Genomic DNA, 13,975 nt, shown 5'->3' with positions numbered 1-13,975 from the left:
AAATTTTTAAGCACATTAAAGTAGTCATACAAACCGCCATGCTGTCTCTGTGGCTGCACAAGAAAATTGTCCTGTAAATGCACAGTTGTCCAGTGCTTTGGCAAATCAACAAGCAGACAACAGGCACTGTCTGGGGAAATTGTGAGTTCAATCAAATATTTGGCATGACAGGGACAGGCCTTGAGAGGACATGAGGATGAAAACAGTAATTTTTATCAACTCTTGAAAGACAAGGCAGAGGATGATGTCCTTTTAGCCAAATGGTTGCAGAGGTCCCAGAAAGACTACATCAGTCCACAGATCCAGAATGAAATTCTGTCTAAAATGAGCAACAATATTGTTAGTGGAATAGCTGATACAATCAGAAATCTACCAGTTCTTCAATATGCAGTTATTATGGATGGAACATGAGACATTTCCGGGCAAGAACAAGAAAGTATTTGCCTGCATTATGTTGACAATGACCTGAAACCCTATGAAGAGTTCATTGGTTTGTATTCTGTTTCTGATACAACCGGAAAAAGCCTTGCTGGAGTAGTTAAAGATGTGCTGCTGACATTAAACTTACCAAGGCAAGGTTTATTGAGGCTTAAGATACAACTAAGAAAAGAAAATTTTTTCAGGAATTTTGAATTCAAATGTTGATCAATATGTTATTTATTAATCTACAAAACTGGATCATTAGGCCTGCAATTAAAGAATTGATTTGATATTTATCAGTTAATTACTGCCATTCAAAATGTGTTTTCCTTTATCTTTACAAATGTATCTTTTTAGTAGAATAAAGTATGTTGGTGAAGTTTTGCAGTGTAGTTAATTTATGACATATTTCTGTTAAAACCATTAACGGATCTGTCAGGTTTCCGATATGTGTCTCCCCCCAATGTTAAACTCATTCATGCGCCCCTGATAATCTCAAAAATTTGAGAATGTGTCAGATGTATTAAAATAAATGTTCTTAAAGCCGAGTGCCTTGAGTTCTTTCTTGATGTCTATTGAATTATGTTAATCATGTTGTTATATTGCTTAGTGTAAGGCAAGCTATTGGAAAGTTTAGCTGTTAGTGAGCTAAGCTAACGTTACCAGTTATTCTACAGTAAATGAAGCTTCACTACACTGAAGCTAACGTTAGCCCCCAAATAAATGGATTGAATGTTTTGCTTTTGTAAGAACTTGTAGAAAGATTCAGTGAGAACTCTGATCATTTAGATCAGTGAAATTTGCAGTTATAAGACCACATTTTCTATCCACAAGATTTATCATCAAAGCTTACATATGATACTGTATGTGTTGATGGACCACAACGACCAGCTGACTGTTCAATTTAACAAGCCAAACTGACATGGAGCTTTAGTCCTGTATTGAACTAAGTCACCACAGTAAAGGACCAATGCTTTTGTGACTGGATGGATGTATGTCACACAAATATTTTTTTTCTGTGCAGCTAATTGGCAATTTGTTACCATAGCAATTAACAAGACAGTGTAATTAATAGCTTTTACAGCAGTAACTCTCTGGTATGTTGCTGTTTTATAGTTTGCTCAGCGAGCAGCATTTTCTCATTAGATTATTGCAAATTGCAAAAAGGCATGATAATGGGCTCATTTACCTAAGTGCTATGACTGAATGTATGTTTAAGAGGCTTTTAAAAGGTTTGCTTTCCCTCCTTGTCGGTTTCATGTTGTTTCCAGACACAGTGGGTAACACGCAGGATCATTAAAACACCTACAAGACAAATGAAAAGCATTAACATGATTAAAACTTCTATTAACACCTGCACACTGAGCCTGATAGTTTTATGCAGTGATTTGGCACAACATCTGAAATCAGTCTTTGTTCACAGAAGAAACTTGTCATTTCAATTTGGGCCAAATATGAATATGCATTGTTACCATATTTGTATATCAGCCAATGTACTTTCTTTGCAAATGTTCAAAACAGACAAATAAAACAAGGCAACAATCACCCCACCAGTGATGTACTTCTGAGCAAATTAATAACTAGTTTAGCATATCTAATCACGCATCAATGTCTTCAGCCTAGCTAGCAAATCAAAATTGTGAGTAGTTATTAAGGAAGAATGAGGAACAAATCAGTAGCAACCTGATAATTAATGAAACATTAATATGTAATACTGACATCAAGCGTTTAAAATGGTTATTGCTGTCCAAATTCAAAATACTGGGAAGGGTCGTCTCCCCCGGCCCCTCCTCCCTAGACTTGAAGTTTACGGGGTTGCAAGGTTGAGAACGCTGGACCCAATGTCCCACAATGTTAGCTAGTACCCAGATCACAGTCACCATTTGTGGGCTACAGCTGCTGAACAGAAAAATACAGAGCCCTATTTTAACGATCTGAAACGCAAGTATCAAACGCAAAACGCAAGTAGCTTTGTGGGCAGATCTTGGGCGCTGTTGCTTTTATACCGGCGGGATAAATGAGTCTTGCGCCCAACGCAAATCTACAATGGCTTGGTCTGAAGTAGCTAGGTGTGGTTTGAACGTAACGTGCAATAAACCAATTAGAGCGTAATCTCACATTCCCTTTAAGAGCAGGCGCGCTTGTTCCATGGCGGATTGCTATTATGACGGCGGATTTGCCTGGCGCACGCCAGCGGGAGCTGTCCGGGATGCGGCAGAGTAATAAATACCCGTCTTGGCCGGGTGCCGATGTTGCTGCGGCCTCTTGGGCCCATCTCCTCAAAGTCTGGATAGGATTGCTGCAGCCATGGAGCGTGGGCCTCCAAACGCACCACCTGCACCTGTTGTGCCCCTTCCTCTTTCCCCCCACTCCATCTCCATCCACCCGCTCCACCAGGAGCACATCGCACATTGCCACTCCAAGTGTCCAATCCCGCCGTAGTTCAACATCACGTCTCCTTAAGTCCTCTGATATTTCCTCATTTATGTCATCAACACATCCATGATTCATGGAAATGTGTAAATCACAACAAGCCACAAAGAATGCTGCGACTTTTTGAGGACTGTACTGTAAAGTGCCTCCTGACCGATCCAAACATCTGAAGCGCATTTTCAGTAATATTTTTCTTTGTAATTATGTATGGTTTGCAAAAATGGGAACCGCTGCGTCCGTGTAGATGAGGGAAGCAAAGTGTATGTGTGTTGTGCACACGCTCCATTATGGCCAAGCTTGCGCCCCTAAAATAGCATCTGAATAACGCGCCACTGACTTTAGACTAGCGCCACTGACTTTAAACCAGGTTTTTCCTGGTCAGTGGCGGAATTGTTTTCTGAAACTGCAAAATAGCACCAGGGAACATTTGCTCCTGAACACACCTCCTCTTTTTGCTGAACCACCCCCGGGAGCGCAAATTGATTCCCTAATTTACCGACGTGCATCTGTGGAGGGAAAAGTCCGCTGTGCGTACAATATGTAGCCTAGTACGAAGATGTCCGTGGCAGAGACTCAAGAGAACTCGATCGAAATATCCCAACCAAGCACCAGCAAGGAGGTTGGTAGCCAGGACCTGGAAGAATTTTTCGAAATGATTGGATGCAAAAACAACTCCTTTAGGCGGCGAGTTTCAAAAAACTCGCCATTTAATTTGAAAAAGAATATTGATATGATTTTTTTCCCCTTGCATTACTTTTACTTTTATACTTTAAGTAGTTTTGAAACCAGTACTTTTATACGTGTACTTGAGTAAAAAGCTTGAGTTGATACTTCAACTTCTACAGAAGTCTTTTTAAACCCTCGTTAGGGAAATTATGATACATACTTCCTTATTGTTATTATTAAACTGTTTGCATAGAACAATATTATACTGAATACTCGAAACAAGATAACATGGGAGCCATTGAGTGTCCTTGTCTAAGCACGGTGTGTTCCTGAGGGTATACATGACCTCCCAGACCAGATAGGGGAGATGTCATAGACAAGATAACAATTGACGACATCTACTCTGTATCATTATTTATTACATTTATTATAAAAAGCAGCTGTAGACAATTTTTCATTGGGTCGTTGTCTGTACTATTCAGCCTCCTTGTTGGGTTCTCAAGTAAAATAAACTTTAATATATCTTCATTGGTCTCTATTATTTGATAATGTAATTATTCTAAAAACCCTAGTATCTATACTTCTACCTGAGTAATGAATGTGAATACTTTTGACACCTCTGAATGTATTTCATAAGGTGGTCAGACAGTATGCCGTACCTTTAAGTTATTTAGGTTTCATTCAGACCAGCAGCATGTTTTAATGTTGTGATGACCGATACTAAAAAGGAAAAATAAAGACAATGCGCTGAACATCTCATAGTTACATTCTACTATATTTGATTTCATAGCTTACAATCTTTATCTCCGCTCCAAGTTTGAGCTTATCTAAACAGCTGACTGGAATTGTGTTACAGCGCACCTATACGGCAACCTGTACTCCGTCACTGAAGTCTTCTGCACTCTATGAAAACAAATGCACTTCCTAATTGAACAACTTTCCTTACACACTCTGTTTAAATGAACACGGCACCTATTGCAAGGCAAAATGTTTGGCCTTCACACATGTACACCCCGCTGCACTTTCTGATTCTGCGGACCGATAGAGAGAGAGAGAGAGAGAGAGAGAGGGAGTACAAATTACCGGTGTCCCTAAATAACCTTCGCCCTTCACAGGGCCACAACGTCACACCCATTACATCTTTACATGGTGGCGTTAGCCAGGACCTGTGAGTAACTAATTAACTAACAATTTAATGAGAGTACATGAATGTTGAGATGACTGAAAATGCCCATGCCCATCCATACTAGTAGCAGTGACAATTAGTGAAGCTCAGTGCTTACCTGTTCAGGAAGAAATTAGCCAACTCGCCGTCCCTTTGGCCTCTAAGCTGTGTCCAATATTTACCAGTGTTTTTGAGTTTTTTTAAGGTTGAGTAGAAAGAATCTATCTCTGTAATCCAGTTTGTTTGGCTACTGCTCATTCTCATATTTTTAACAAACTATAATCATTTCTTAATGCCTAATAATCATCATGGCTATAAGCCATTATAATGTAATTATAAGTCACTACAAGTGATCATTGGGTGCTTTCAGTAAAGTGAAAAACACATATTTCAATATATGCAAGAAGAACACAGAAAACTAAACTTCATGAGAGAGAGAAAAAAAGAAAAAGGTCCAGGGAGCTGGGAAAGCTTTTATATCCTGTGGAGCACCAGGCCAGGCTGCATCAGCTCCACTGGCAACTTGAAAACAGTTTGGCAGAGAATGAGAGCAAGCAGAAATAGATCAAGTAGGGGTCGACACAGCGGAGTTCATATCTATGTTTGAAGGCTTGATATGCTTGTTCTCCAATCTCCCGGGAATCAAGCAGGTCATTGGCCACACCTGGTGGTAGTGCTTCCACATTATTTATGCTGCCTTGGCATAGAGTTCTTGGTCAAACAGGCAGATGATCGTCTTTAACTGCAAGGACTCCATGATGCCTGTCTGGTTTAGTATCATATACACAGTAGCAGGAGCATTGATTGTTGCCAGGTAGCTCACAGTGTCCTGGACCACTGTGACATCATCATAGGCCTGAATCAGACCATGTGATTTTGTTGCTTGATTTTGCCACAGGTGACTGCAAAGACCAAGTCACTGCCAACGGAGGTGGCAAGTTGCTTGATTCTCAAAGATTAACTCACAGTTTTTAGTCAGTAGTGTTTGCAGGAACTGAGAAATTCATATTGTTCTATATTATACACTTGTTTGGTGTCTCTTTTTAATCTCAGTGCTCATCAGCAAAGCTGCTTTTGTTACATAATCCCCAGATTTGACAGATCTGGTATGATTTGGTTCCCTATTCAAGGAGTATGCCATTTTGGCCAGCTTAGTCATTCATAGGCTGTATGGGTACAGAAGAAGCTTCCCCTTCATCACGAAAGATCTCAGTTTCTAACCTACGGCAGAGGTGTTTCTTACTTGAGCTCTTGTTCTGGCTGATACCAAGAGACTTCATGGATGATCGTAGTCTTGATGAGAGGTTATTTCATCGGTAGTACATCTGGGCTGGGCTGGGTAGCAGGACATAAGATAATGGCCTATAATAATGGCCCTTAGCAGCAACAGGTTTCCTGTTTGGATCGGGTCATCCTTGCGTAACACTGTGTGAGAGCTTCACATACTTGCATGAATTCTCACGGAAGATACACTTTTCATCATGCACCATTGATTTGCTTGGCACATCTCTAGATAGTCTTCTTGAACTTCCTTTGCAGTTCCAGAGACAGTTTTGTGGACCAGGATTTCTTGAATGGGAAAATACTATGACACCAACGATGATACTGCATTGGTGAAATGTGTCCCTTACTCAAGTCTTTGGCTAAGTCTAAAATTGGGCCATGTTGTCTGATTTCTGCCGATTTTAGCAAAGCAGTGTCCGGGTTTTTGGGTGACACCAAGTTTGCATCAGAATCATGGTCAGAGCAGTGGATGATATAGTCCATGCAAGCCCTTTTCCTTGGCAGGTTGCTGCTTGCTTTGCTTTTACAGTTGGATCCATCATTATACTGCTGACGATGTTGCCACAATAGAAACAAAATAGTAAACCAAATAAACATATTATGAATATGTGATAAAACAATATGCACATAGCATACGCCTCTCCACAGCAAATGGCTTCTTAAGCTTAAGTTCTTACCATATTTTTTTATGTAGACATTCAATCTAGCAAAGGCTGCCACTCTAGTCACCTCACAAGCCCACTCTTGGATTGAAGGCACCCCTCCATTCCTCCATCCTCTCATAGGACTCAGGTCTGGCTATCATTAAACTAGTTTGGATGTAACAGTATCTAGAATGATTGATCAAGGCTCCCAGTCTGTCTGTGAACTTGTCTGTTTCACTACAGGCAGATTCCTCTCACTTGCTACGTTGAGCAGGAAAATGAATAAATCAATACATAAACACTGTTGATTTATTCCCATGAAACCAACATGAAAACTACTTTGGTTCAGTCAATTTATGCTGGCAGTCAGCCTGGTATAGGCAGGTTAGCCAGCCACTGTAAACTCAGCTCCCAAGGAGCTGCTGCTGACAGGACCGAGACTTTTACGGAAGACAGAGTCAGTGTGAATTGGATAAAAGAACCATAAACTGTAAAAAAAAAAAAAAAAGTGGATGTAGCATCCGTGATGTCACTCATTGATTTGTGGACTGCCCCTTTAAAGCCTCAAGTTTGGCGATATGGCGTCGCCATCTTGGTTTTTTGCAACCTGACGTGACGATTTTGGCCAAGAGGGTGGATCGGGGGAGGATGACGCGGCCAAGCCAATGTTGTTTACTGGCAGGTAAACGCTGAGCTCCTGGTACTGCCGCTATTAATCTCCATGTATCACAGAAAAAATAAGGTCACAGCTTTTTCTAAAGTAGTGTACACAGTGCCATGGATACGCATTGCTAAGTCTTGACGGGTCGGCATGTAACCAAGCCCTAAAGCATCTCCTGCTTTTTCGTCAATTTTAAAATAAATGGGACCATAATTTACAAAATCAACGTCATGCTCTTTTAAAAAGACTTAAAAGTATAAACTCATTATGAAAATGTTTTTTGAGATAATAAATCAAGTGAGAAGTAGGGTAATTTTCCTATAGACTTCTATAGAAACTGACTTCTTTTTGCAACCAGTAGAGTCGCCCTCTGCTGGAAATTAGATACATTTAAGATTTAATGCAATACGCATTGGCTTCACTTTTCAGGCCCGGAAGCTTACTTATCAGTATTCGCTCTACATACTTTTACAGCATTTATTCATTTCAATACAACAAAAACGTGCATGCAGCATTATGTTGTTATAGCAACATAATGCAGTTAATTTGAAAATGCTATGTTTATATTATACCTTTATTCAAGGAGCAGCATCAGTCTGATATATCTACAATACAATACCAATACTTACCAATTTTCCAAAGCAACAGAAATTCCCTGAGGGAACGGTTTAGTTCTACTCACTGTTGACAGCCTTAGCTGAATATGGGAAGGGTTGGGAAATGGAGAGGAAGGTGTGTACTGTGACTCAAGCAGTCGAACACGCCGCAGCACATCGGTAAACACCGTTAATCACAGGTTAGCAGATGAGAACGTTAATTGCAGTGGAGGAAATAACAAGACCCAGAGGAGGCTTCTATTTCTTGACACCCCCACTGTTACTGATAAGGGCCAGACGGGTGGTGTGTGTGTGTTTGCACTGAAAAGTGAGGAGTGTCTGGAGGAAAGAGGTGACGAGGGGGATTTAATGTTGAATATGAGCTTACAAACACTTTGCTTTGTTGCTTATGTGTCTCAGACCCACATCTTTCTCTCTAAACAAGACAAACACACAACCAAAGTTACTAGAAAAGCAGTTAGTCACACTAGGATTTCAAAATACAACTTTATGAGTTTTAGACAATATCTTATCACAGTATATTCTTCATGATGGCACTTAAGTTAAAGAAAAGCCCAACTAATTTCATTTAGCACCGTATCAGTTTCATACATTTTTAAGAAAGCAAAACCTTTTCAAATACACAGCACACAGGATTGGCAATATTGGTAGAGGCAACATATTTTTTTCTTACTGTCAAGCCCCCAGTTGCTTCTAATGTTCTTGCAATACGCAATATTCATTGTGAACTATATGTTTACGCAAGGATGTCAGGGATGTATTAGGAGGAGTGTCCAGGCGCGCTGTAAAATTACGTAGTATTAAGAGAGACAACAGTAACTGTCCCGTTCTTGTGCCGCATGTAAGTTAAACGTACGTTCCCACCCAGAGCGTCAAATAGTGACGCCAAGAGTCTTGACCAAGCCGGTCTAAATATATGACCCTAAAGTGCCAGACGCTAAAAGAGACTTTTTGTGTCAGTAACAAACTCCAAAGACGCCTGACCAAAAAGTGCTGCTTTTTGAAGCGCTGGGGGGTGAAAATATGTTGCATGACCACAGGCGAAAATTGACCGGTAGATCGAGAGCTTGGTCGAGTGATAAAGCTCATTATAGAGGCACAAATCGTTCCAATAACTCGAACGCACATTCACAACAACCGAATAGGAGTTTTGCATCTCATCAATAACTCACTTATTAGAAAAGAGTGAAAAATTAATTATAAATTACAATTAATCAGGTTATTGCAACAAATCAGTTTTTCTTTCATTTAGATGTGTTGACGTCGTCCCCATACAAACAATTAACCTGACTCCGCCAGATGGATTGCTTCAGCATATCCATCTGGGAACTTTCCGTTGGAGAACTTTTGGGAAGGGGCGAAAATACTGGTTAGCTGATTGGATGAACCATCTGTCTATCACCTATGTTGGTGATAGACGGGCCAAATCAACCAATCAGATCCACGAAGCGTATGAAAATACAACCACAAGCCCGCCCCTGCTGCTGCAGGCAAAGCATAGCTCGCTAGCTCAGCAAGCAAGCAACATGTCGGTAAAGGATATTTGCCGTTTGTGTAACGAGAATTTAGGAATAAAAGACACCATTTCAGGTTCCCGGTCCATATTCCAAAAGAAGGATCCATGAGAAAAAAAGCATTAGCGAGCGGCTAACAGAATTAGGGCTACCGCTGTCTGAAAATACTGGTTAGCTGATTGGATAAACATCTGTCTATCACCACCTAACCCGCCTCAAAACCAACACTGATTGGTCGGTCGTTTGGAAAACAGCTCCAAATTTTCTCTACCTCAAGATGCCAGACTGATCTGCGAGTGGAAAACTGGAGCTCGGGAGACCAGGACGGTCTCACGAGGCTAACAAACAACCTGCACATGGCTTCCACAGCATCTAAATCAATCAGCATGGCTCTATGCATCCAATAGCTGCCTAATTGATGCACTAATCCAGTCACTAAGTACTGCAGCGCTGTGGAGTCTGCCCAAAGCAAACACAACGCACAAGTCATCAATGAGCTGCTTCTCAAACAAGAGAGTGGAGCAGGACTGACAGAACATCTATGAACTATAGATCAAGGAAGAGAAACGCAAACTACTGAGCTGCACACCTTTGGCCTGCAACAAGACAGCTTTCTTATCTAATGGGCCTTCAGGGAGTGAGGCTGCAACACATTTTTACTTTTCTGTGATATTATTTTACACGTCTGCATATGCGTACATCGTGTGTGTGTGGGGGGGGGGGGGGTTCAGGACCCACTGCATCTGAGGGTTATCCCCCCCTAAAAAATTATTAAAAAAACATGCTGTGTATTGTAAACAATGTAATAATATATAAACATAGAAAACATCTTGAGCCCCCCCTTCCTCGCCTCACAGTGGTTTGGTGTTCAGAGAGACGGTGCTGGGTGGGTGGGAGAGAACAAAGTTTGAATCACTTTAGGAACGTTAGTTGTGGAACTCCAGTAAGTAGACAAGGCTATGTTATTCCCTTCAAACATCAGATGAAGTGATTCTTTTCTCTAATGTGATGATAAATAGTTTAACTAACAAAAGTGGCAAACTGTGGTTGCCAGATTTATGTACTCTTTCTGTTAATAAAATACATAAGAGAAAAGTCTACTCGCGGAGAGTCAGTTGTCTCTGCACAGTGCCAACATCTATGTTTTATTGATGTCTCTATGTTTTTAGCTTTTGTTTTTAGGTTGTTGTGTGATGTTTGTTGGAGATTGTATTGCAATACAAATTTCCGTGTACACGGACAATAAAGTGCTATCTATCTATCTATCTATCTATCTATCTATCTATCTACAGTATCTATCTATCTAATACAGATGATACTTTGTCATTAATAAATTTGTCATGACAAAATATTTTTCCAAGAATCCTCTATGTTAGCGATTATAACGTTACCTAGCTTGTTTGGTAGCTTGTTTGATAGCTTGTTGTAGTGCTCGGCGGTATACCGGTTAATACTGTATACTGGTATTATTTTCCCGTATGATATGAATTTTTTCATATACCGTAATACTGGTGCATTGAGAGAGCACTACGGCCGAAGTAATCTGCCAGCGAATTGAGAACGGGAGCCCTGTTAACTGCGTACCCTTCTCACTCATGGTAGTAACTTTATAACACAACAAACTCTCTTTAACAGGATAAAACACCATAGCACACAACAATTTCTAACACTAATAATTTTACATTTACAAATTTACACCGCCAAATGGCATGCTGGGTAACGTTATAGCTGCTAGCTAGCCAGGTAGCCTAAAAGTCTGTTAAGCTGGGAGAGGCTCCGGTCACTACTGCACATTCAAGAACAGAGAAAAAATTCAGAGGATGAAGAAAGACCAGAGATACACCAGAACAACGTGTGCTCAAGAGAGGAGCCGTCTGTTGTTCCGAAGTTTTTTGTTTCTAAAAAATGGGACATAATTTAGCCACTGTTGTTGCCCGTCGCTCTAACATTACTTGGTTGCGCTAACATTACTCGGCCGTGCTAACGTTACTCAGCAGTGCTAACGTTACTCAGCCGTGCTAACGTTAAATTCATGTCACTTCATGCATGCAGCAGAGCAACATTATGAACGCAATAACAATCCACCTACGGTCCCGCTACAGACCGTTGAGAAAGACGGGTTCAGAGAAATGATTAAAACACTAGATTTAAGATGTCTCGCCTCGCTGAAATACGTCCGCCAACACGGAAGGAGGCTGACAGCGGAGCTACGTTCAGTCGCCCACTTTTCTACAAAAACCTAGCTAACTTACCTGTGGCCAAGGTAGTGTTTATACAACTAGCTTACAACTATTTTGTTTTGAAAGGGAAACAATATTAACGTTGTTTGTATGTGTATTAATTCAATTTATTTTACTACTTTGCACAATAAAAATAGTTTAGATTCTGTAACTTTTTCATGCATTCTCCTTCATAGAACGTTATTGTATAATGTTGTGGAGCAAAGCAAACACTTTAGTAATCCAAGCTTTTAGTAAACATGATGACATTAAAATGTTTTTGTGATTTTCTATGTACTCCTGACAGTAGAATAATCCATTATAAACCTATATAAAGGCCCAGTCAAGCAAAAGAAAGAAAATACAGTGATACACCGTGAAACTGCCGGAATCTTAAAAAATAGCGTGATATAAATATTTTGTCATACCGCCCAGCACTAGCTTGTTGGATAGTTAGTTAGCTAACTTGCAAATTCCACCCAACAAGCTTCCACTGGTTACAGACAATGAGCTGGCTGGCTTGTTAGTTAGCTTGCTTGCTATGAGGCTCAGTTCTCAGTTCAGGAACATCTTTATTAGAGAAAATAATCACTTCATCCAATGTTTAAAGCGAATAAAATAATTTGCCAGCCTACTTGCTGGAGTTCCACAACTACACATATCCTCTACAACTCTACTATTTTGGCTGTATTGTTTGTGTCCCCTTCAAAAATAGCTCTTGAGAAAGTTAATGTTTATTAAATCTATACTGTTGGCCTTTTTGCAACTGGAGCTCCAGCCCCAAATGTTTTCTCAAAAGTCCCGAATCTTTTAGGCTTTCAAAATACCTTCAACTGTTCTATACTACTGATACTACTATGCTATTCCCTAAATAAATCTAATAAAATGCAAATTGTTCTTCTGTTGGCCTAATATTTCAATCAGAGCATTTAAGACAATGTTTACTTGACATTGTTAAGGATCCTTGATTTGCAATTAGAGCAGCCCAGATTATTATGGCATTTCAATAAAACGTAGCAGATTTAGTATAACATCATAACAAAAATGGGTTTCAAGATTAGTAATGCTGTTTATGCGAAATTCCTACCCTACCCGTGTTATGGGACTTAAAAATATTAACATCAGACAATGTTTGCCTCTTTTTAGGTGACAGGAGTAAAAATTATTCATCCTTAACAATTGTTGTGTTCTAGTTTCAGAATAATACAGTTGAAGAACAATTAGATGTAGGCTCTACAGGATGATTTTTTTCCTTGGCAACTATCAAGTGTTTCCCCAAACGATGTGCAGATTATATTATCAATTGGCTTGAAAAAATAGTGCATATAGCTGCTGTAAATGGTGCATGGGGGAGCATGCCCACCGACGTTTGGGCTGAGCCCTGAATTTTTTTAACATCTGGCTCCGGCCCCGGTTGGTTCACCCAGTTAATGAAACTCGTCAGACACTAAAAATAACAATATAAGCATATCAGGGGCAAAAACAGCACTTTTAGTGAATGGAAATTGAAGGTGCGCAATTGCCCATTAAAGGTCCCATGATATGGTGCTCTTTGGATGCTTTTATATAGACCTCAGTGGTTCCCTAATACTGTATCTGAAGTCTCTTTCCCGAAATTCAGCCTTGGTGCAGAATTACAGCCACTAGAGCCAGTCCCACAATCAGTTTTCCTTAGTATGTGCCATTTCTGCATCTGTAGCTATTGAGGAGGAGAGAGGGGGGCGGGGTGGAGGGTGGGGGTGTGGCCTTGACTAACTGCCACTTTGCTCGTTTGAAAGCCATGATGTTTCTCTCTCATGAATGGGCCAAATTTTCTTGGTGGGCAAAGCAGAGAAAGGGGAGGTAACCTTGCTCCTTATGACCTCATAAAGAGCAAGATTCCAGATCCGCCCATCTGAGCTTTCATTTTCTCAAAGGCAGAGCAGGATACCCAGGGCTCGGTTTACCTATCGCCATTTCTAGCCACTGGGGGACCATAGGCAGGCTGGGGGAACGCATAGTAATGTTAAAAAACCTCATAAAGTAACATTTTCATGCCATGGGACCTTTAACGTTAACATTGTAGCTTGTTTTGTCTCTGCCAACTGCTTGCTTAATACTGGACCAATTTCAAATATTGTTGTTCCCATCAGTCACATAGACATACAAACATGGGAAAGTAGGGTCCAGGTTGAAAACGACAACAAAAAGAAGTTACCCTTTAATGACCTCCACCCTGTAACTGTTTGCTGGGGAGGGCAGTGCTGTTACTGGATTGAAAAAAAAAAAATATGGTCACTAAAGCTGTTTCTCAATGAGGATTCAAGTTTACCACAGGTCCTTTCGGCATGCAGCAGAGACAAGGAGGGAGGG

This window comes from Perca flavescens, chromosome 3 (genome assembly GCF_004354835.1).
Source record: "Perca flavescens isolate YP-PL-M2 chromosome 3, PFLA_1.0, whole genome shotgun sequence".
Taxonomy (NCBI): domain Eukaryota; kingdom Metazoa; phylum Chordata; class Actinopteri; order Perciformes; family Percidae; genus Perca; species Perca flavescens.
Note: the sequence above shows the minus strand (reverse complement) of the source record.